General features: G+C 40.7%; 2 long non-coding RNA genes across 2 annotated transcripts; one reads left to right on the top strand and one right to left on the bottom strand.

Annotated features, from left to right (window-relative positions):
- Positions 1-327: 327 nt before the first annotated feature.
- LOC126355761 (uncharacterized) lies at positions 328-9,557 on the bottom strand. The gene is made up of 2 exons (XR_007565526.1): positions 9,213-9,557; positions 328-612 (listed from the first exon to the last, which is right to left on the bottom strand). It is a non-coding gene; the product is annotated as an uncharacterized LOC126355761 (long non-coding RNA).
- A 3,188-nt stretch (positions 9,558-12,745) lies between these two features.
- On the top strand, positions 12,746-22,506 carry LOC126355760 (uncharacterized). The gene is made up of 2 exons (XR_007565525.1): positions 12,746-13,056; positions 22,201-22,506. It is a non-coding gene; the product is annotated as an uncharacterized LOC126355760 (long non-coding RNA).
- Positions 22,507-23,428: the final 922 nt, after the last annotated feature.

The following is a 23,428-nucleotide window of genomic DNA, read 5'->3' on the forward strand; positions in this document are numbered from 1 at the left end:
TTTACTCGTAACGATATACAGCATGATGCGACGTAGGTCAAAACATTTATGTAGTACAGGTTATAAAGGAAATACAGGTACATTTTTTTCTTTTGCAAAAAAATAGGTGAATTGGTGTTCTAGTGTACTCAAAAAGCAGTAAGCCATGGTAACGATAGTTTCATAGATTCTGTGGAAGAACATAAAACGTCACTGTGTGAAGTCTGATAATATGCCAATGGTGTCCACTGAAACTGAATAATAATTCCCGAATATTTTAGTGTAAAGCTGACTGAAATACTAACTGTTCCTTTTGCTTTTGGAAGTTCTAAGAAAATGGCTCAAAACTTTCAGTAATTAAGCTTTTAATAGAAACACAATATTAAAATACGGAATACAGATCGTATTTTACATGATATTATACAATAAATACTTATGGCTATTTGAATTTTTTGTTTCGTTTGCATTTCATCTAGAAATAAATAACTACAGTAGTTGCTCTGTGGCCATTCGTAGTTTACAGAGATCGGCAGCAAGTGCACTGGTCTCTAGTATTGGTGCTGCGTCCTGGAGTGAAGAACATCTGTGTTTTCACCCAGAGCATCGACCATAGCCCACATTACCAACAGTAATCTGCAACAAATAGATCATAATAGTGATTTCAATAGTTATTCTTAGATGTAAATCACTTAAATCCGTTCTTGCTGGATATGTTGTTGAATTAATTTTATTATTATACACGTATTTCATTGTTTTCATTTGGAACTCTACGTCAGTAGTACATAATCACCGAATGCTTCATTATATTTCGACAACCTCTTAAAACAAATGAACAAAAATATTAAAATTGTGTTAATGACTCAACAATACCAATAAAATAATAACAATCATTCTCGGGTAAAGAAAAACCTAACTGAGAAGTTTACGCGGGATAGACATTGATGATGAAGACATATCTCATCTGACACAACGTTGTTTGCAGTTATATTGCCACATTATTAAGTTATTCACTGATGCACTCATTTTAAACTCTATGAAGAATTACAGTGAAGTTATTGAATGCTTTTTGGGAAAACACGCAATCACAAACCAAGGTCATATACACAAAGGACCACACAGCGAAGACAAAGGGGCGACAGTGGTCTTTTCGACTGTGAAATTCGAAAAGAGAGCGTCTGTAAACAAGTACGTAGCCATAGCACTACGCAATACCAGACAGACAAAGCAGCGTCTTCACCGGGGGCGAGAAGAAACTCATAAGCGCTCAGCAATAGCCAGAAAGTAAACGTGTGGTTATCAAATTTCGTGACTACCTTTTCATAAAGGTGACGGAGGAAACGTGAACACAAAATCCCATGTATAATTGCATACAAAAAGGGGCAGTTTCATTCTGGTCACGCAATACCAACTTATTGTGAGGAGAAACTATTAAAATAACATGTTGCTGTAGACAGCAACAGTTCATGTAACTGCAGTGCTATGACGACGGTGAAGTACGTAACTGCCGGTAGCAAAAGTATGTGAGGAACGCAATACAGTATTAGGATTAATTCAATAATAAAATCTGTAAACCATGACCTTGGGCTGATGTATCACTTGTTTACTGTCGACAAAATGCGTAATTAGAAATACAAATTTGAAAGCATGCGTTAGTAATTAAACTAATAACAACATTCTTCTTTAGTAAAGTAGAGAAGATAAACATGTTTCTCTAAGTGAAAGTGTCCCCATTGCAGCAGTGGTGGGAATTATTATCTGTGTAACAGTATTAAAGCTGTTCTTGGGAAAAATATTATTAAGTGTTGGATGCAGAAATATATTCACTTAATAAATTCGGTGACGTAGAGTAAGTATACAGAGGATAATTAGAATTAAATGGAAAGACTGTGATTAATTCGATGCCACAAACGACGCTCTTCAGGTGGGAGACGAGAGTAGAGTGGTTTAAAGAGGATTTAAACAGTTAGCATGGAGCTGAACTTCATGCAGGTTGAAGAGTGTCAGGTACGTGTGACAGAAAAAGTTAAAGAAAAGGACTTTAGCGAGTGGTGTGAATACTGTGATAATTCAACTCACCAACGCCCATGAATGGCAACACGGCAACAAAGAAGAAGATTCCGTAATGCTACTGGCGCTCTCTTCATTGTCAAACTGACTAGCCACAGTTGAGGTGGTGTCTGGGTAACTCCGCAGATTATTGATATTGAGACTGAAACAGACAAATTCGAAAATGATGGTCATCCGAGTAATCAACCAGTCACTGTAACCCGTCATTGTAACTTGTTTGTTCACAAGCGTCACATTAATCAAACCGTCACTGTAACCCGTCACTGAAACTTGTTGTTTGTTGTGGTCATCAGTCTAGAGACTGGTTTGATGCAGCTCTCAGTGCTACTCTATCCTGTGCAAGCTTCTTCAACTCCCAGTACCTACTGCAACCTGCCTCCTTCTGAATCTGCGAGGTGTATTCATCTTTTCGTCTTTCTCTACAATTTTTACCCCCCACGCTTCCCTTCAGTACTAAATTGGTGATTCCTTGATGCCCAATCATGTGTTTACCAACAGAACCCTTCTTCTAGTCAGGTTGTAACACAAATCTCTCTTCTTCCCAATTCTGTTCAGTACCTCCTCATTAGTAATGTTTTCTGCCATGTAATCTTCAGCATTCTTCTGTAACGCCACTTCTCAAAAGCTTCTATTCTCTTCTTGTCTTAACTGTTTATTGTCCACATTTCACATCCATACATGACTACATTCCATACAGATACTTCCCCATAGGACTATACTCGATGTTTACAAATTTTGTTCTTCAGAACGGCTTTTCGTGCTATTGCCAGTCTACATTTTATTCCATCTCCACTTCGAGCACCATCAGTTATTTTGATTCCCAAATAGCAAGACTCATCTGCTACTTTAAGTGTCTCATTTCCTAAAGTAATACCCTCAGCATCGCCCGATTTGATTCGACTACATTCCGTGAGCCTCGTTTTGCCTTGTTGATGTTCATCTCTTACCCTTTTGAAACATCTCCATTCTGTTCCATTGCTCTTCTAAGTCTTTTTCCGGCAGAATTACAATATCGTCGGAGAACCTCAAAGATTTTATTTCTTCTCCCTGGACTTTAATTCCTACTCTAAATACTTCTTTTGTTTCCTTTGCTGTTTGCTCATTATATAGGTTGAATAACGTCGGATGTAGGCTACAAACCTGTCTCACTCCATTCTCAACCATTGCTTCCTCTTTGTGCCCCTCGACTCTTTATAACCGCCATCTGGTTTCTGTACAAATTATAATTAGACTTTCACTCCCTGCATTTTACCCCTGCCACCTTTAGTGTATCCCTGCCAACATTGTCAAAAGCTTTCTCTATTCTACAAATACTGTAAACATAGATTTATTTTGCCTTAGCCTATCTTCTATGAGAATTCAAGGGTCAATATTGCCTCGCGTCTTCCTACATTTCTCCGGAAACCCAACTGTTCTGTAAAGGATTAGTTTTAGAATTTTTTTTAAAAAGATAGTTCAGTAATATTCACGCCTGTCGGTACCTGCTTTCTTTGCAAACATAGCATTAAAACTATGTAAAAGTAACCTGAATGAAAGTTTCTGGCCTATGATTGTCTTGCTCTCAAGGAGGAAACAGATGCCGTTACACATATTAAACATAGTTTGTAAGGAAATGAAAACGATACGCATCGAAGGAGTTTCAAACGTTTGTCGTGTGTAGACCACATAGACCGTTAAGACTGTATCTAAGTTGTATAAAATATTGTAACGCATGTTTAAAAGGCGTTTGGAATGGTAAGTCAATCACGTTGTATTACTACCCGTATTTCAGTAAGGGTTCCGGCGGGAACTGGGGACGACCGACAAGATATCGCATCTATTACTGGATATCCGGTTGTTTCACGAATACACAAGTAGTGAAATTTTAAACAGACTACAGCAATGCTTACAACAGTGCACATTTACTTGTGGATACCACAAAGTTTCGTCTACAACCTAATGTCGCAGGTCATAAATTTGTGGCTCAAATTTCTCAGAAGGTTGTGGAAGGGAATGATTTCTTCTGTGCGAAGGCAGCCCTGTTATGTTTGAATTGGCTATATAGGTGTACCCAGAGGCTAATAAAACATAATTAAAGAAAAAAGTATACATGGACACTATCATATTGTAGGCATTTGTAAAATGAGGTTAATCGTATCATGTGCAGAACAACTAAAATCTTTTAGAATGTTAGTGCCTGGTGTAATTGGTTATGGATAAACTCTACTAGCGGGCAAGAACAGCTTAGATAAAAAATTAATGGCATTTTTCAGTAAGCTGGGAACATATTTCTACTACTTACAGAATGAACGTTTCTGTGCCAAATGTTTACAACTAATTCATTCAGATAGGGTGTGGAGTCACAGTGGTGGTTTCGGTGGAACAGCGTCATTCATCTGACGTTAAGCAATAACTGCAACAGACATGTTACGATTCGCTTCTGGGAAATGTTTTTAACTTCCCGCAAGCTAAACTGAATGCAAACAGGGGCACGGCATAAGACTAGGCCAGTGCAGCCCCTATTTCCCAGGGGAGTTCCTACGGATATATTATACAATGACACATTTTGCAATACCAATTTCTTTTCATAAAGAAGCTGTCTTTATGCAGCAGCTAACGCTTAAAGAGTAAAATCCACTGAAATTTTCACATTTTTCTTATATATTAGTATTAGTGTAGTATTTATTGGACGACATGTAATGCAGCAAAGAGTACTTCTCACATCACCAGATACAGCTTGAACAATTCTGCACAGTTTTCCCAGTTGAATGTTCGTGAAGTTGTAAGACTGTAGCCTTTTTTAGCATTAAACAATATAGTTGTCACTGAATCAGATTTTCGCTCTGCAGCGGAGTGTGCGCTGATATGAAACTTTCTGGCAGATTAAAACTGTGTGCCGGACGAGACTCGAACTAGGGACCTTTGCCTTTATCAATCCAATCTGGAAGGTAGGAGACGAGGTACTGGCAGAAGTACAGCTGTGACGACGGGGCGTGAGTCGTGCTTGGGTAGCTCAGTTGGTAAAGCACTTGCCCGCTAAAGGCAAAGGTCCCGAGTTCGAGTCTCGGTCCGGCACACAGTTTTAATCTGCCAGGAAGTTTCATAGTTGTCACTGGTTGGATGCCTTTGTCCTAGTGAACGTAGACTGAAGGAAATTATTACAAGTTCATGAATGATTCCAGTATCGATCTTAATCGTTTATAACCACCTCCGCTATATAAATGCACGATTTTAGACCTTATGGATTCGAGTTTTGTCCATAAACAGAAACATATCCGAAATACTAATTTATGTGCTCCAACTAAATCTAAAGGTTTCAAGAGGAGTGTATGTGTTAATTCTCCCTAGAGACCACCATGAGTATATTTCAATAGCTCAGCAATTATTACCACGCTACGAATATGAAAAAGTTTGAAACTCTTGTGTCAGTTGACTTCGCAATACAACAAAAATTGGGCACCAATACAAAGGACAAAATATTCCAAAGAAAATCACAGCAAAAGTCTTTGCCAAGATTGAAAATCAGTTCGCAATACTGACTCGGCAACTGCAGCTAATTCATGTAACTCCTGTTGCGTTTGAGAAACATGGATAGAAAACGGATGTGGACTTCTCATTTGATTTTTTGAGGTATGCAATGGAAGTGGACTTCGACTCGTTAAATATTTTTGGCATACCACGCAGATGCGGATCTGCACCGCGAAATATTTTACTAAAAAATTATTTAATTTCTGTATACGAGTACTATATACGTTTGAAGATACGAGAGTAATTCCTACGTCATTATTCGACTCTATTTTGTTTCATACGTTCCTTCTCTTTCGTAAGTCACGTCACGTCGTAAAAGTTCTTTCATTCGGTGGGACAAAACAATTCGCTTGTTGTTGTATTAGTCGTTGCTAGAAAGTCGATTAATAAAAAACCCGGGTTGCAGACATTGCTGTACATAACGATTCAAGCTGATGAATTCGAATTCATCTTTTTTTCCTTGCAGGGTTACAGGCTGAACCCAACATGCGCAGAAAATCAGTTGAACTACTTTCAAAAATATCTAAATATTTCTGAGCGCTTTGCAATGGAATATTGTTTCAGTCAGCGTTCTTCAGATGAGGCACCGTTCTTTCAAAAATGTTTCACGTGGTTACTTTTCCAAGTTAAAAGTAGCGTCCGCTTTTTCTAAAACATCTCTGGACTCAAATACTACATACACCTTTAATCACGGATCGTCGAGGTACTTTATGTTTAATGTATGTTTCCACTGCTTTCATCTGTGGTTACAGTTTTGCAACGTCTACGTGTGAATTTTAATCAAAAAGCGTACTCCTTAGGCGACAAAGAAATGATGGATTAGGCTTATTACTAATTTTCAGCATTTTCAGATGATTTTATGTTGATGATATAGTGTCGAAATGAAAGGGTTTCACAACACTGCGGTGTTTCAATTAAGAGTTCCATGGAAATACAGCCCAGTTTTATAATAGGTATAAACAAAATTGTTTTGCAGGTGAAATGACGTTGGTGTGCAACATACATCAACGCACTTATAACAGCAAGTAGTTCACGACGAAGCGTCTCTGGACTGAGAAGCTAATTTTTCACTGTGATACCGTTCTCCACCGATAAAACGTCTGGCCTGTGATTCGTTTCATTTAGGAAGGGGTAGTCAAATACTTCATATTAATAGAGCTGTGCCAAAAAAGAACAAGAAAATTCATTAAAGAAAGGATTAGTTGCGTGTAGCTAGCATGTCCAGTGCTAAACGAACTGCATTTGAACTACGGGAGGAACCAGCCAAACTCAGGGATGAGTCGGTGGTGTACATAGTAAGACACTATAGATGTAACGGTATTTGTTGAACAAAACAGTGAAATAAAGTACGGTGCTATCAAAATTGACTTGTGGTACTGGGTGTCCAGAAACACATCTCGGGATAAACGCAAGTAATAAATTGTTTTTACTAAATGTATGCAGAACTGTTACAGTGCGTTTCCTTTTCTCATACCTCACTAAACTGTTCCACTACTTATCTCTTGTCGACACCGTCAGAAATAAGGGTGCTTAGCGTGACAAATTTACTATCGAAACTAAATAAATTTCACACTACAGCATTACGAACATATGACTGTACGATGATGTTTAAGTGAAATCTTAATCTTAAGTGGACATAAGATGCATTACTCACAAAACTTTTATCGTTTTCTTTTTTGTCCAGTTTCAACCAAAATCGTTGTTCTACAAAGGTAGTTTCCTTAATACTTTTATCCCATCAACTGTGGTCGTTTATTAGAATTTCACCTTCTTCTGGTGCCTAGCGTTCACGCAACACACGGCAACAAAAGCCTCTTCACCAACCTAAAAGAAATGACAGACTATACGAAACAGGTATTAAAATGAACATACACACAAACTAGTATCCAACTACACAACTCTCTGTCGATGCGCTCCACTTTGCCGCCCCCTCCCCCATTACATCTGTTCACCATCAAATCTAAAGGAATCGTCATGACTACCCCTCGGTATTCGAATTACGTGCCTTACATTTATGGAAGAAGATGGTTTAAGAGTTGAAAGTCTATCAACAACGTAATGTAATGATTAGTTAAGTAGTGTGACGTACTCACGTACACAAAAGCTGAAAGTCGGCAGACAGACAAAAGTGTCCGTGTTCAGTATTATAGTTAAATAAATTGCATAGCCTACTGGTTCTGTAGCACATCTTTGAACGACCAGCACGACGGAAGTATCGCAGGTCACCTATTTCTAAACATACGATGACATCCTATAAAGTATTTATTTTATTGATAATCTAAATTTGTCCAGCGCCCTAATCCTGCCAACACATTAAGTAACATAGAATTTTATACTTAATTTATGTTTCCAATTCTTTCATCTGTGGATGCAGTTTTTCACGACCTGGTCTCTTTTCATCAAGAAAAGTACATGTCTTTCGAATGCTGCCTTACCCGTTAAAGAAATGAAGAATGGGCTGGTTATGAATTTTCAGCGTTTTTGGGAAATTCTGTCGACAATGAAGGGTCGAAAACAAAGAATTATACGACGTGAAGAGTTTACGATTAGAGTACGATAGAGACATAAACAGCTTCACTAAGTATATAATACACATAAAATACTTATTCTAACGTATTTTTGACCTTAAATACTACCATCATAATCAGCGATTATCTAAGTAATTAACACTTCATGTACGTTTCCAGTGTTTTTATCTGTGGATATAGTTTTGTGGCCTCTTTGCATGCAAACGTTTTTCTTGGCGATAGGCCACAGGTGATTCAAACACAAAATTATATTGAACTTCACACTTACTTTCATCGTGAAGTGATGTTTTGCAAGGTAGTTGTCCAATAAACTGAAATTTTGTAATACGTCTTAAATTCACATAACTGTCACCTAAACATCCCACTGCAAACGTAAATTCCTTACCTCTTAACATAAAAGTTGTTTCGGGTTGACAGAAGATTTTGGTAACAATAAGTGCTTATATTCTAGGGTTTTGGTCTGTTATGAGATACATGAAAAAAAAGTTCAAAAGTGTGTGAAATCTTATGGGACTTAACTGCTAAGTTCGTCAGTCCCTGAGCTTACACACTACTTAACCTAAGTTATCCTAAGGACAAACACACACACCCATGCCCGAGGGAAGGCTTCAACCTCCGCCGGGACCAGCCGCACTGTCCATGAGTGCTGCGCCCAGACCGATCGGCTAATCCCACGCGGTATGAAATACATCGTGTAACACCTAGCTAGTGGTACATGTTCCTACACTTGTTAGTGAACCCGCGCACAGTTAAGCTTCATTTGAAATAGAGGATGCAAACCGCGCAGTCCACACTTCGTTTTGACCACTTTACGATGCGGCACATGTAGAGGGGTAGTTTCATAAATATGTTTATGTATGTGTGAAATCTACTGCTAGTCAGACTTTCTGACTGATCTTGTAAGCATTTCTTAGACTTTCACCGCGATTCGTTGTCTTCTAGTTGAGATCTGATGTTCTGCCGGTGGTCCGCGTCTTTCCAGCAGGGTATTTCGGTGAACACCTGATGGAGACGTCGCGCTACGGAGTGGCAACATTTTGTTGGGAAGACCCGGAACACCGGCAGAACAACCGATGTCAACGAGATGTCAACAAATGTATTGCGTTACATAGTAGAGGGTTCAGTTAGTACCTCAGTGGATGACCACTCTGCAACGGCCGCCGAAGAATTTTGATCCCGGAGGGCAGGCGTTGACCTTGAGCTTGGGGAAGTAGAGCGGTCTCGACGCCCAAGCGACGTCCGTCAACGCCGCTAGAACGACCACCAGCACGAGCAGAAGCAGCAGCAGCGCCGAGCGCGACCGGAGAGCCATGGCTGGAGTACAGCCTTCCAGCGTGCGGGCGGCATTCTTATACCTGCGCTGCAGGGCCGTGATTTGCGCAGTTACCGGGCGCCCATTCTTCGGAACGCGACCGAAAATAGCAGATCGGCCAGATACCGCGGAAGTTGCGGCCGGCCGCTTCCCCTGTGACCACAGCGGCGGACGTAATCTCTGCGTTCAACAGTCTCTTTCCTGTACTTGGGTTTTTAAGCAATTTGCACTCGTAGCGATCGGAATGATTAGCGCCATTTTTGTGGTTGTCGGAATGATAGGGTGTACTTGTTGCTTGGTTTCGCGCATCCGGTTTGCAAACCACTCAAGTTTTTCCTAACGTTTAAGTGACAGAGACACTGGTCACCGTGAGTATGTTATGCAAAATCCGACTGTTATGACGTTATATTCATTCATTCCCGGAACTTTGTCACAGACTAGCAAAACCACCAAGAGACTACCAAGACAGCCAACGCTGGCGTCTTGCCTAATGGATTGTACTTTATAGCCAACCGTCGGGGCGATACTCATTACACATCATGAACCGTATGAAAACTCACAAGAAGAAGAAACGAGAAATAGAATTTTATATGCAGCGCAACCTGATTAATCTCTCCAGAGACGCATCCAATAGCTTCCGCCTTCAATGTATGCCTCTGTATAACTCTCTACTGATTGTGTGTGTGTGTTTTAACTGTTTCAGTTCATTCAGCTATGGAAGGTAGTGTCCATCAGAACGCAAAGGCGTGCACACGCTCACACACCCACATACTTCCAATGGTCAGCTTTCACTGATAGAGGCACCATTTCACGTCCATACTTTTTCTAGAGAACGCTACTTCCTTGATAATGAATAGGAACTCGAATTTTGGTGCTCAAATGTTCCAAATGGCTCAGAGCACTATAGTACTTAATGTCTGAAGTCATCAGTCCCCTAAAACTTAGAACTACTTAAACCTAACTAACCCAAGAACATCACACACATCCATGCCCAAGGCAGGATTCGAATCTGCGACCGTAAGAGTCTCGCGGTTTCGGACTGAAGCGCCTAGAACCGCTCGGCCACCACGGCCAGCTAATTTTGGTGCTCTTAACCAAAATCATGCTCAACTTTCACGTAAATTAAACCATGGCTGTAGTACACTCGAGATATTGTTTCCTTCTTTCTCGATGAAGTAATTCATAGGTTTCAAACTTAGCTCCGTTACCTTTGATCTTTGTCCACGAAACTCAGTAGTTAAATTGTCAGTATTAATGCACTTGAATTTTCTCTTCCAATACGAACGCATGTCATCAGTACAATTTTAATAATATGTGCGATTACTGCGAATAATTAACGAGTTTAATATGCAGTAGACATGTCTCAATAATTAATTTGGAATTTAAGACATGCAAATGAGCTAAATTTACCCTCTTTGGGACCAGCAGAGGAATCCTTACCTACAACACACTGTTTCAAAAAAATTATTTATATAGATTGGAAAATGCAAAACCTATTGAATCTACGCGAAGCAGAGCAGGAGTAAATTGCTAACTGACTTATATTAAGGTTCATTTCATATGTCAATATGTAAATACACACTGACACAATGCTTTTTGACATTCTAAAATGGCCAGTTGCACCTCTTACGTCACCTGTATACCTGCAACCGCATGTGGACCTCTATTCAGTGGGAGCAAGGACTGAAAATATAAGCCTTATATTAAAAAAAGGAAGATGCGGTACTGTGGAGGACAGGCAATCTTCTTTAGTGCACATATCAGCAACCCTGGAAAATCAAAATCTGCTGTTCGGTAATGTTCAGTATCATGTTGCTCGATCCCTCATAGATTGTACCATTCGCACAGTGCGACGGCAGCCCTGACGAGATCATCCACTGTATGAGGAGGATTCATTTTAAGACGAAGTGTAGATTTTAGCTGGCCCCAAGAAAGTTCACTGAAGTTTGTGTAAGCAAACAGTGCATGTCATTCCACTCACTTTCTTGCTGCTTCCTATAGCTAGGCTTTCACGAATTGGGCGCTTAGCGTTAGTGCACCTTCATCCTGAAAGACGAGCCGTCACCAAGCTGTTGAGAATAATCGTACGAAATTACATAGCCCTGAGATTACCCTCGCTATCGATGAGAAACGTCGGAAGTTCCTACTTGACACCCGACCAGCGAATGACAGACCCAGAGCACTTCTTAATCCGCGGGACTGAATATCAGTGTCATAATTACCTACTTCTGTACTCTTCTACGATAATCATCATCAGTCGGACAATTCCTGCACTGTATTATGAAGAGAACAACGTCGTTGATAAAGGTCCCCCTCAAACTGTTCCATCGTCCAACTCCTTCGCGTACTTATTGTTGGTCGTAATGGCAACAGTTGCTGGTCATCTGAACCAACACAGCCGTTTCAGTTACCTCCAAAATGACAGCGCACTCCCCTGATACACTCTGGTAGCCGTGGGACATAGGTAGCGGTCGGAAGCTCGTACTGTTGCCAGCGGGCATGTTTAATGTCATATGTGTCGGGAGAGTAGCAGAATTTTCATGACTCTGGTGCACGCAGGAAGTCTTCCGTACTGACAACCCTTATTGTCCTAAGATGGAAACGTGTGCATGGTCTGTACTAGAAATAACCCTTCCAGGATTGTTCACAGACTGAAAAATGGGCAAAGGTCTCATTGATCAATTCATCACTAAAGGCTCAGTGCGCATTGGTGAACTGGAAGAGATTTAAGCATTACGTTCAACTCAATTAGACGCGTGGTCGAATGAAGCGATATCTTCTCGTTAAATAAGAATATGGGAAGTAGTTTCTTATGAAACAAACGCAAACTATTCAAGTCGGTTGTGCAAAACTTATTTTAGTGCCCCAAAAACGAACGCTTTTGTAACTTGTAAGTAACTTTAAAACGTAGTTTGCCTGTATATAACAGATTTTTAAAACATGCAGAAGTTTACACAACACTTCGAAGAGGAGCAGCTTGTTGAAGTACATTCCACTATTCTTTTGGTAAAGTACTAAAGTAGAACCAAGTTGCCTTGTCTGTAATTTTAATATTCTCCTCAATCTACCTCTCTGTAGAGTTTTTTACTGCCAAAACTAAATTGTTCGCTAACCCTACAACGAAACCCAATCTCTGTTCTTTGCGAAAATTTGAGGAGACAGACAACTGATGCTTTCTTCCAAAATAGTGTGTGTCATGGTGCAGACACACTTTGTAGGTAACGCAACGGTGGTGTAGTTGTGGAACTGTTTACGAATACAAACGAAAGAAAATGAGAGGACAAATCGTAACGCTGGTAGGAACACGATGCATGAATACGAGCGACACCCGCGCTTAATCTCGCAACGCGTCGGCTACTTCCGCCTCAGATTGCGACAGTTGACACGCCTCCTAGGAAGCGACCATCTGCGACCGCTTCCGACAGTCGAAGCCAGGCTGCACAGCCGTGCACACCATGAGGGTACACGCGCTTTTGTTGCTTCTGCTTCTTCTGGCAATTGCTGCATCATCTCCTGGCGTTCCCGTTGCGGCAGCAAGTTTGCAACCGATAGAACAAGAACCACCACAGGAACATGAGAATGTGGTTATACTTAGGCAGAGGTGCAGGGATGGCCAAGTTCTCGTCGGAAATAAGTGTCGTAATACGATGACTATAAAATTAGGTACGTAACTATCGTATTTAGTATACGCTTTCTGACATCGCGTAACTGAAATATGTATTATGTGTCACCATCAACCGTAAGCAAAACTGAGTCGTGGAAACTATTTGAAACTTGTCTTTCCGTGTATGGAGATGGCATTTGTTCTTTCGGACATAACCGAAAGAACAGATACCATCTCGTTACAAAGTTAAGGCTAACGGGCCATTTATCTTTTTCCTCTGTGCGGGTGCTTACGCATTGCTCGAACTATTACGGGACTCGGTCTGCCGCGAGTAATGAGTGAAGTAGGCAGGAGCACTACAAATGTTGTGTGTGGACATTAATTTGGGAATTTGGGTCTCACGGTGGGCGTGCAAGGGATAAATTCCTGCAGTCACACTCTCAGATGGATGTAAGCACGAGATCCTGCGTTCGAGTCCCGGCCGGGGCATACATTTTCAACTGTCCCCGTTGATACATATCAACGCCCGTCGACAGCTTAAGGTATTGATTTAATCATCATTTTATCTTTACATGATTGATTACCAAATTTATAGTATGGAGACTGTTCTACGCCAAAGAACAATCATTCAGCGAAGCACTGTTAGAATAAAGAGTGCCTTGGCAGTATGCTACTTATTACATGTCATGGTTCAGGATGAAATAATATAAATTTTTTAGCAGCTATCAGACGGCACAGGTCCACCGCGAAGCACTTTTACTACTCCTGCACGAGAATAAATTTTTGGGGTCAGTTCTAGCTTCTGGTGATGCTTTGTACTGTCATGAGTTACACCACCAGAATTAGTTCAAGCGCATACGAGAGCGTATATATTTTATACGCGAATTTTTTAATAAACAATGTAATGTTTGGCATCAGAAAAGTTTATCTTTCATTGTTTATTTAAAAGCTTAATTGGTGGCATTCGCAGTATGGAACACATAAAGTATATTAGAAAATGACGTTCCAGAATGCATTTTGAGCGTACTGTATCGACTGTGGCTTTTAAGACTAAAGTCTTACTAAGGAATTAGGGAAATTAAAATTTTAGATTCCAGAAGGTACCGCTCATTGAATACAATAGATGATGAAAGAGTAATTAGAACAAGAGAATGGGTACCACCCACAGTGGACGATACCACAGAGGGACTACACAACTTACTTGTTCGAAACACTTTACTTTCTGTTAAACCAAAAGTATCATGCAAATAACCCTAATTTATAACTTCTGTAACTGGAGAACAAATTGGGGGTATAAGGTTCCTTTATGAGTCTTACTAGTTACGTCAATATTTCATACTAAAGACAGTAGCGGCTTGTAACCACACATCTGCAGTTTTCTCGCTAACTGCTAAAGTATACGGGAACGTTTCTACGTCTATATCCACAGCCGTACCCTGCTAACCACTGTACCTCGTAGAGGGTACAAGCTATTGTACCATTCATTAGGTCTCCTTCTCATTACATATGGACCATAGGAAGAGTGGTTGCTGAAATGCCTCTGTGCACCCCGAAATTAGTCTAATCTCGTCTTCGCGGTCCATTTGGGAAAGATACACAGAGGGTTGCAGTCTTTGCATTGATTTATCACCTTCGATTGGTTCTTCAAACTTAGCAAGTATGTCTTGGCATAGCGCACGTTTATTTTCAAATTTCTGCCAGTTAAAAGTTTTCAGCTCCTCCGTGACGTCCTCTAATAGGGAAAACAGACGTGTGAACATTGGTACTGCCCTACTTTGTACACGTTCAATACCCCCTGTTACACCTATTTGGTACGGGTCCTACACAATTGAGGAACGTTGTAGAACGGATCGGCCGAGTGTTTTGTAACCCATCTCATTTGTCGACTGGTTTGATATACCTAGCATTCTGTCAATCAACCTGGCACCTGCTTTACGTAAAACTGAGCCTTAGTGACCGTTGTTTTCGATACCCCTACAAACTGATACATCCATGTATTTGTGTAGGTTCACCGCTTCCATATCTAACTGTGGTCACATGATACTACGCCTTGTGTTTCCTGAAGCGCAACATTCTACATTTCTGAACATTTAAGGCAAGTTGATAGTAGTTGCACTGCTTTTAAGTCTTGATAAGATCTGACTAAATACTTGAGCAACATTTTTCATATATTATTTCATTATAGTTAAGTGTGTAATTTGCGCAAAGTCTGATGTTACTATTAATATTGTCTGCCAAGTCATTAATGTACATCGAGAACAACTAGGGATCCAACACACTTCCCTGTGGCAGCCTTGGAGCTAATTGCACATCTGCCGATAACTCTCCTTCGAAAATAACATGCTGTATCCTACGACGAAATTTCGTCCCATACCCTATGCTTTCATACTTTCGATAATAAGTGTAGGCGTAGTACTGAGTCAAATGGTGCCTCAGAATTCAAGAAAAAACTATATCAACCTGGCCACCTTGGTCCATGGCTTTCGCGATGTCGTGCAAGAAAAGTGCGAGTTTTGTTTCACATGATCGATGCTTTCAGAATCCATGCTTGTTGGCATGCAGCAGCTCATTCTATTCGAGATTTTTCTTTACATTTGAGCTCTGAACATGATCTAAGACTTCACGACAAATATATATATCAACAATACCGGACGATAGTTCTGCGGATAACAATCTCTGCCTTTCTTCAAGACTGGTAAAATCTGTGGTTTCTTCCAACCACTGGACATGGCTTCGATTTCGTGGTGTCTACGGTATATTATGATTAAAAGAGTTTTTCTGTGATGGTACGTTTTTACCACTGACAGTTTTTGCTGTTATCTGTGATACGATATTCACTTATTCAGTTCATCAAAACAAGTTTCCTTCTGCATTTGAGACCAAGTTTAAGGTTGCCAATCTTACATCCGATCTCTTACGCTGGACTTTACGAGCGATACATTCCAAATCAGGTTTTTAGCTATGATTTAAATTGTGAAATATTATTAATTTCCTTGCTTATAAGAGTGCGTTTATACGCCGATCGCATGACAAATTAAGTAATTCCTCGAACTGTAACACTCTCGCTTTCGAAATGGCGGCCAAAGAAACCACGGCGGCTACATGTACACAGTGGTTCTGCGGAAAGCAAATAAATAATGTCTCTACCTGCAAGCATTCTATTTCTTTACAATCATCAGAGAATAATTCTCTAAGAGCTACGTTATTTTGAATGCGTTCGTTTAGTACGTCTTTCTTGGATAGTGTAAGTTATTCTAAGAAAAGCGCCGACAGTACACGTAAAATTAGATCTGTTTATACACTAATATTGGCGAAGATTGCAAAATCCGTAGAGTATGACGCAAAAGGGGTAATCAAGCTTCGTATTACTTAAACCAATACAAGAGCATGAAATGAGGGTACGTGTATGTAGGCCAATAACTGGTTACTCTTGAAGGCTGCAAGTTCAGCCGGAGATAATATGAGAAGTGGCAGTACGTGTCGATGTGTGTCGTCGTGCCAGTGGTCGTAGTACCACCAACAAAGATAAAAGGAGTCTGAATGATCAGTCTGAGTGAAATCGGTTGGCATACAGCGATTCTGAGGCCTTACGGGACACGCTACTACCATAGTGAGGCGTCTGTGAAACGGTTACATAGATGGGGATCGTATGCAGCACTGAATGAGCACCCGGCCGTACAGTGTAGGGCTGTATGTAAGATATTGATATAACATTTTCCAAAACTTTCACCAATTTATAGATATATATAGATGGCAGTGTCGTGTGTCGATATTTTTTATGTTACACTACAGGCCATTAAAATTGCTGCACCAAGAAAAAATGCAGATGAAGAATGGGTATTCATTGGACAAATATATTACACTAGAACTGACATGTGATTACATTTTCACGCAATTTCGGTGCATCGATCGTGAGAAATCAGTACCCACAGCAACCAACTCTGGGCGTAATAGCGTCCTTGATACTCCTGGGCATTGAGACAAACTGAGTTTTGATGGCGGGTACATGTACAGCTGCCCATGCAGCTTCAACACGATACCACAGTTCATGTGACTAGCGTATTGTGACGAGCGGGTTACTCGGCCACCATTGACCAGACGTTTTCAGTTGGTGAGAGATCTGGAGAATGTGCTGGCGAGGGCAGCAGTAGAACATCTTTTGCATCTAGAAAGGCCCGTATAGAACCCTGCAACAGGCGGTCGTGCATTATCCTGCTTAAATGTAGGGTTTCACAGGGATCGAATGAACGGTAGAGCCATGGGTCGTAACATATCTGAAATCTAACGTCCACTGTTCAAAGTGCCTTCAATGCGAACAAGAGGTGACCGAGACGTGTAAACAATGGCACCCCATACCATCACGCCGGGTGATACGCCGGTATGGCGATGCCGAATACACGCTTCCAATGTGCGTTCACCGCGATGTCGCCAAACACGGTTGCGACTATCATGATGCTGTAAACAGAACCTGGCCTTATCCGAAAAAGTGACGTTTTGCCATTCGTGCTCCCAGGTTCGTCATTGAGTACACCTTCGCAGGCGCTCCTGTCTGTGCTGCAGCGCCAGGAGTAACCTCAGCCATGGTCTCCGAGTTGATAGTCCATTCTGCTGCAAACGTCGTCGAACTGTTCGTGCAGATGGTTGCTGTCTTGCAAACGCCCCCATGTGTTAACTCAGGGATAGAGACCTGGCTGCACGATCCGTTACAGCCATTCGGATAAGATGCCTGTCATCTCTACTGCTAGTGATACGAGGCCGTTGGGATCCAGCACGGCGTTCCATATTACCCTCCTGAACCCACCGATTACATATTCCGCTAACAGTCATTGGATCTCGACCAACGCACGCAGGAATGTCGCGGTACGACAAACCGCAATCGCGATAGGCTACAATCCGACCTTTATAAAAGTCGGAAACGTGATGGTACGCGTATCTCCTCCTTGCACGAGGCATCACCAGGCAACGCCGGTCAATTGCTGTTTGTGTATGAGAAATCGGTTGGATACTTTCCTCATATCAGCACGCTGTAGGTGTCGCCACTGGTGCCAACATCGTGTGAATGTTCCGAAAAGCTAATCCATTGCATGTCACAGCCTGTTCTTTCTGTCGGTTAAATTTCACGTCTGTAGCACGTCATTGTCGTGGTGTAGCCAGTAGTGTATATTATATTTTTTCGCAATTTTCGGTAAGTATTTAATTGTAGTAGGACATAATTTTGTTTTCACTGTGGGAAGCCGTCTGACTACTTTTTGAGCTGAGTTGCGTTGAAACACAATTTTTAACGCAACTAGTGTGCTACTTCATCGTATCAATATTCTTCACAAACAGTTGCTGAAACTAATGAACAAAACATAAGTGACGAGACAGGTCATTGCGGCGGGCGGAGACGTGTGAGGGGAAATTCTGACGTAATCGTTGCTCGGTACTACCAACATAAACTGCAATGTTTAACCTCACCACGCAATTTTGACACTACAAGTCCTATGTCGCTGGCGTTTGCAGAAATGAAAAAACGGGCAAGTCGATATGAAGTGTGCCAGACAAATCCGGTATGTGACTAAACAGAAAGACGGACCCAACGGACACGTTTTACTGTGTTACTTATATCCAATTACCATTGATAAGAAGTTTGTTATTGCCAAGCCTGACCGTGCATCGTTTTGCTTGCAAGTCTTGCTCTAAGGGGGATAAACAGGCTGCTCGATTGTTAATCTACAAAATATCTAATAGCAAGTCAATATTTAAATATACAGCTCTAAAACCGGTAGTATATTTACAATGTGCAGCCAATGTTTTTATCGGCCAGTAAGTCGATATTTTTTCTATCGGTACTTCGATAGCTTTTCCGATATGTCTAGAGCCTATAATGATATTGTTTAAATATCGGAGTATCGGATTAGAGATATTGTTTAAAATATCAACAGCCGTTACACAGTGTGGCCACAGCAATGTAAGACTGCAATCTTGACCGCATATCGTTAAAGCTCTGTATAGCTTTGCCCACGACCATTAGTTGTCCTAACATATCTGTGAGGAAGGCCACTAATCGCTAAGGATATGGTTCGTACTAAGAAAAGTTATTCTAATGTGCTGATGAGTGGGAAGTGTTCACAAATTGCATGACAGCAACAGATTCCGCTTTTTCGATGATTCGAAGTTTTTTAATACCTGAAATTCTCTAAATAAAACATTTGCTTAAGGTAAAACAGGTCATTTGCTTTTACATAAGAGCTATGCTCACTCCATGAATGGAGAGAATAACCTGTTACTACTGAGTCCGGAGACGCGAGATGTTGCTGTTTTGTTCATTGATTGTTTAACAGTTCATATCCGTTTAGCTTCGTTGTAGTGTCAGTATAATTAATTACGTTAGTGATCACGAAAGGAGGCCGTCTCTTTGAGCACGTTTCAACTAAGACAGCAGAGGTGTTCCTGTTTTGCCCGAGCAAATATACAGATTGCGACTCTTGTAACCAAACGAAGTCACACTCTGTAGAAGAAAAGGCGCACGCAAGTGAAACTATCGGACGAGACTAATATAAAATTACAGCGATAACAGATTATTTGAGTGATGATTTGGTTGCACCGTTCCAGGGCCTCCTTGATAAGTTCTTATTTCTGTGATTCTTGACAACACACATTTGAAAGAATAACGTGACGGTAATCTTTGTCCCATAGTACCGAAAACATACTGACGCTGAGTGAATAATCATTTATTGGGAGTAACAATAAGCATCAACATAAATTTCAACAACTCAAAAAATGGACAGAACGTAAGACATTGATAAAATGCATTGCAACTAGTGTTAGGATAAATTACTTGTTTTTCACCTTCCAGGTTTCGTAGTGTATTCTCTGTTCTAATTGTTTTATTTCTAGCTGACAGTGTGTATGAAGGTCACAGTACTTCACGTATAGTTTATTCACAATGTCCTGAGCGAAAGCTCTCTGGTTCTGGATGAGATGAAGCTGTTAGACGTCAGTCGACAACTGCCAATGAGAATTTATGGCCACTGGCAGCATTGGCGTTCTGAGAGTACAGTCAGGACATGGGTGTACCCTAGCCGTCACAAAGTAGCTCAACAGCCGTCACATGCAAAACCAGTAAGCACATTACAGTGTAATGCCAGAAGTATGAGGACAGCACAACATTTTAGCCACGCGCCACCACTCCCCTCCCGACTGTCTGTGCGTCGGTTTCAATGAAGCTTAAAATTACTACTGGTTCACCAAAGGTATTTTAATCACAAGTAATACACAAAATGTAATGTGGAATTAGGTGCCGAGGAGTAACTGTTGAAATTACACACAATTTTCAGTAACACTATTTATTCAAATTTGGTGCACGACTTCACGATATTAAAAAAAAACCAACAATCATTTAACGAATAAGTCACAATTTACGATAGGAAAGGAATTTTAAATAATTAAATTATTGCAAGAAATTTTACGGCAGTAAAAGGCAAGTACATGCAAGCAATTTAACGTATACAACGCGACGCTGTATAATATTTCAAGCTCACCTAGATTACAGGTGAATTTCACTCCATTAATAAATGAATACAATTTCAATATATAGCTTCACTTTTGCCTAGACAATTTTCCCATTTGGTTACAACAGCCGTAGCTACAACCGCCCACAACATTAAATGGCTCATTAAATGGCGCAGAATCTAACTCGTCTGCAACATATAAAGACAATCCTGTTTACAAAAGTTCTCAAAATAGAAAAACCAAAAAGTATGAGTCGTGTACACGAAAAGTGAGGGGAACACACACAGTTAATAACGTTACCATTTCCGAAATATACAAAAAAAAACAAATTTTAAAAATTTCTGCCAGTTAACTTACGGCAAACACACAGGCTTACAAGTTAGGACTTGCGAACTTTTACAACATTCATCTTTCAAGGCAAAAGTTTCTACCCATAATGAAATGGCAAACTTTTGCATGGCAAGAAAACACACTAATTACCAACTTCCTGTACAATACACATAAGCTCGTTGAGTAAAAGCCTTAAAAGTTATTGAAGGGAAAAACACACAACAGTTTTTATTGATTAGAAACAATATAAAAAATCCACTATGGTGTACATTAACAATCTTGCTTGATTATAGCCAAATATACATCAACACAAATCTACGTAAGTTACAGCTTGAGCAGGAATTCGCTGTACAATTGACTAGTTCTTACCACGAGGCAAAAGGAATTTTTCTTCTTTCTCAGAGTACCTTTTACACTTGAGTCTAGCAATACTAGTTATGGTAGGCGAGAGAATGGATCAGGTCTTAGTGCCTTGCATTTTAAACAGTACAGCCATTGGTGCCTTAGAATTTCACAGACATGGCAGATGCTAATAGTCAAATAACCCGTAAGCTGGGAGCGGAAAGAAGCAATCCGAAACACAGATTTACTCTGACTGCCCCCCTTTCGCCCTCAAAAGGGGACAAACGGACCACCCTTTCTAATATTAACAACTTTCCCGCGGTGATAACCACAAAATATACGGCTGGTATAATTAACAAGAATAAGTAAATTGAATTCAATTAAACTTCATAAAATCTGTTAACAATCAATACTCAACTTCTGGTGCGTTACGACTCCCTGGACTAAACCAACGCAGCGCCTCCAAATGCTCTGCCGAGCCGCCGACAGCCAGACGTTTCAACAGACGCAGGAAGGCGCGCCGATTTTCAGAACCTCCTCGCCGGTCGACTGCATACAGCCGAACTGTAAATTAAGCCCCTTGCGGACCAACGCTCAGGAAGATTCCTTTCGCGACGAACAGTTAACGCCCCATACCACGGAGCCGCTGCTCGCGTCGCTTACGCTGATGTTGCGGTCTGCGTGCTGTCCCTCTAGCACCAGCTGAGAAGTCGCTTGTTGATGCCCCGCCTGCCCAGCCAACTTTTCCCCTTTCCCTCTAAAGGGATACACCGAATCCTTCAATCGCGACAACGTCGCCACCGCCAGAAAACGGAGGGCGACTGCTTCGCGCTACGCGCGGCGGCGCGCTTTTCAAGCCCACTTTACTACGGCTCATTCAGCAGGTGGAGCTTGCTTGTTCGGCTCCCCGCAACCAGCTGAAAACTCTGACATTGTCAATGAACTATGCCTGTGGACGCTGTATGAATATTGCATGCATCCCGAATTGCGATGTTAAAAAGATGCACCATACAAATAGATGTGTTGTTGTTTTACAGAACAGCGATCGACCAAGGAGCTGGAAGACCCAGGCGAAGACAAACGGTCTCTTAATCAACAATTTTCTGAAGACCATGTACGATAACTACCTTGGAGTTTACCTGCATGTGCGAGAATCTCCTGCATCTGCCCATTTCCTGTTATGTGCTGGAATGTATCTGAAAATACTTACGCTCTGTAACGCGTGGGATTAGATATGACATTTTATTACTCTTTTTATGTATGTCCATAAAAATGTCTATTATATTTGACTGTAACTAGATAAATATACTGGAACACACAATAAATCTTCACTAAAATATTAATTATGATTGAAAGTTATTTCAGGAACAGAAATTAATTGGATTTTGATAGTAAAATTATGGCAGTCAATGAATAAGGTAAAGAGGTTCGCACTACATTATCGAGTTGTGTCGACAAGAATCAACCATCGACCGTTCTGCACTGACTGCAGGTAACTGTACTTTATGGGATTATATTCAAAAGGGGACATTTCGCTGTCAGTCCTTAAGACTCTACATGACGCTGATCCCAGTGACAAATTAAAACAAATATTAAGTGCACAAAAATGTGTGCAAAATGCACGGGTAGCAATGGTCATCAATGAATTTCAAATAGAGAAAAGCTAAGTAAAACCTAAAAATTTGGATAATTCTTGATAATTTAATTAAATTGGAAACTTATATAATTCTGGTAAAGTGATCCGATATAAATTGTTTTGTCATTTTCAACGCACCGATTACAGCTACTGACCAGTGTGTTTTGTATCTTGCCAAGAGACGTCATACTGGTAGCAAGTTACCCGGAAATAAATGGTAATCAAATATATTAGTTTTGGCGTGCCTAGAGAAGCAACTAAACTCAGAAATTTCAGTGTAACTTTGCTGAAGCCGTTTTTCCTGCGGTGTGTTTTGCGGAGCTGAGAATGACAGTGTACTAAATTGTTATTCCAGGTAAGTAACGGACTGACAAATGCTGGCCTCGCTATAACATATGAAGGGGTATTGTGCATTGAAAGTCTTGTGTATGTGGTATGAAGGCGAAATTAATTGCAGTAATGGTGTGCAACATATAGAGTAACACTAATGATGATAAAGATCAGCTGACAATCCGTTACATATACTTACCCTTACGATAAGTGCATGCCTCGATTGGAAGCATGAAATACTTATGAACTGGTAAACTATAAAGCAAAGAATGTATACAAGAGAGGTACACCGCAGCTAG

Source organism: Schistocerca gregaria, chromosome 3, assembly GCF_023897955.1.
Source record: "Schistocerca gregaria isolate iqSchGreg1 chromosome 3, iqSchGreg1.2, whole genome shotgun sequence".
Classification (NCBI taxonomy): domain Eukaryota; kingdom Metazoa; phylum Arthropoda; class Insecta; order Orthoptera; family Acrididae; genus Schistocerca; species Schistocerca gregaria.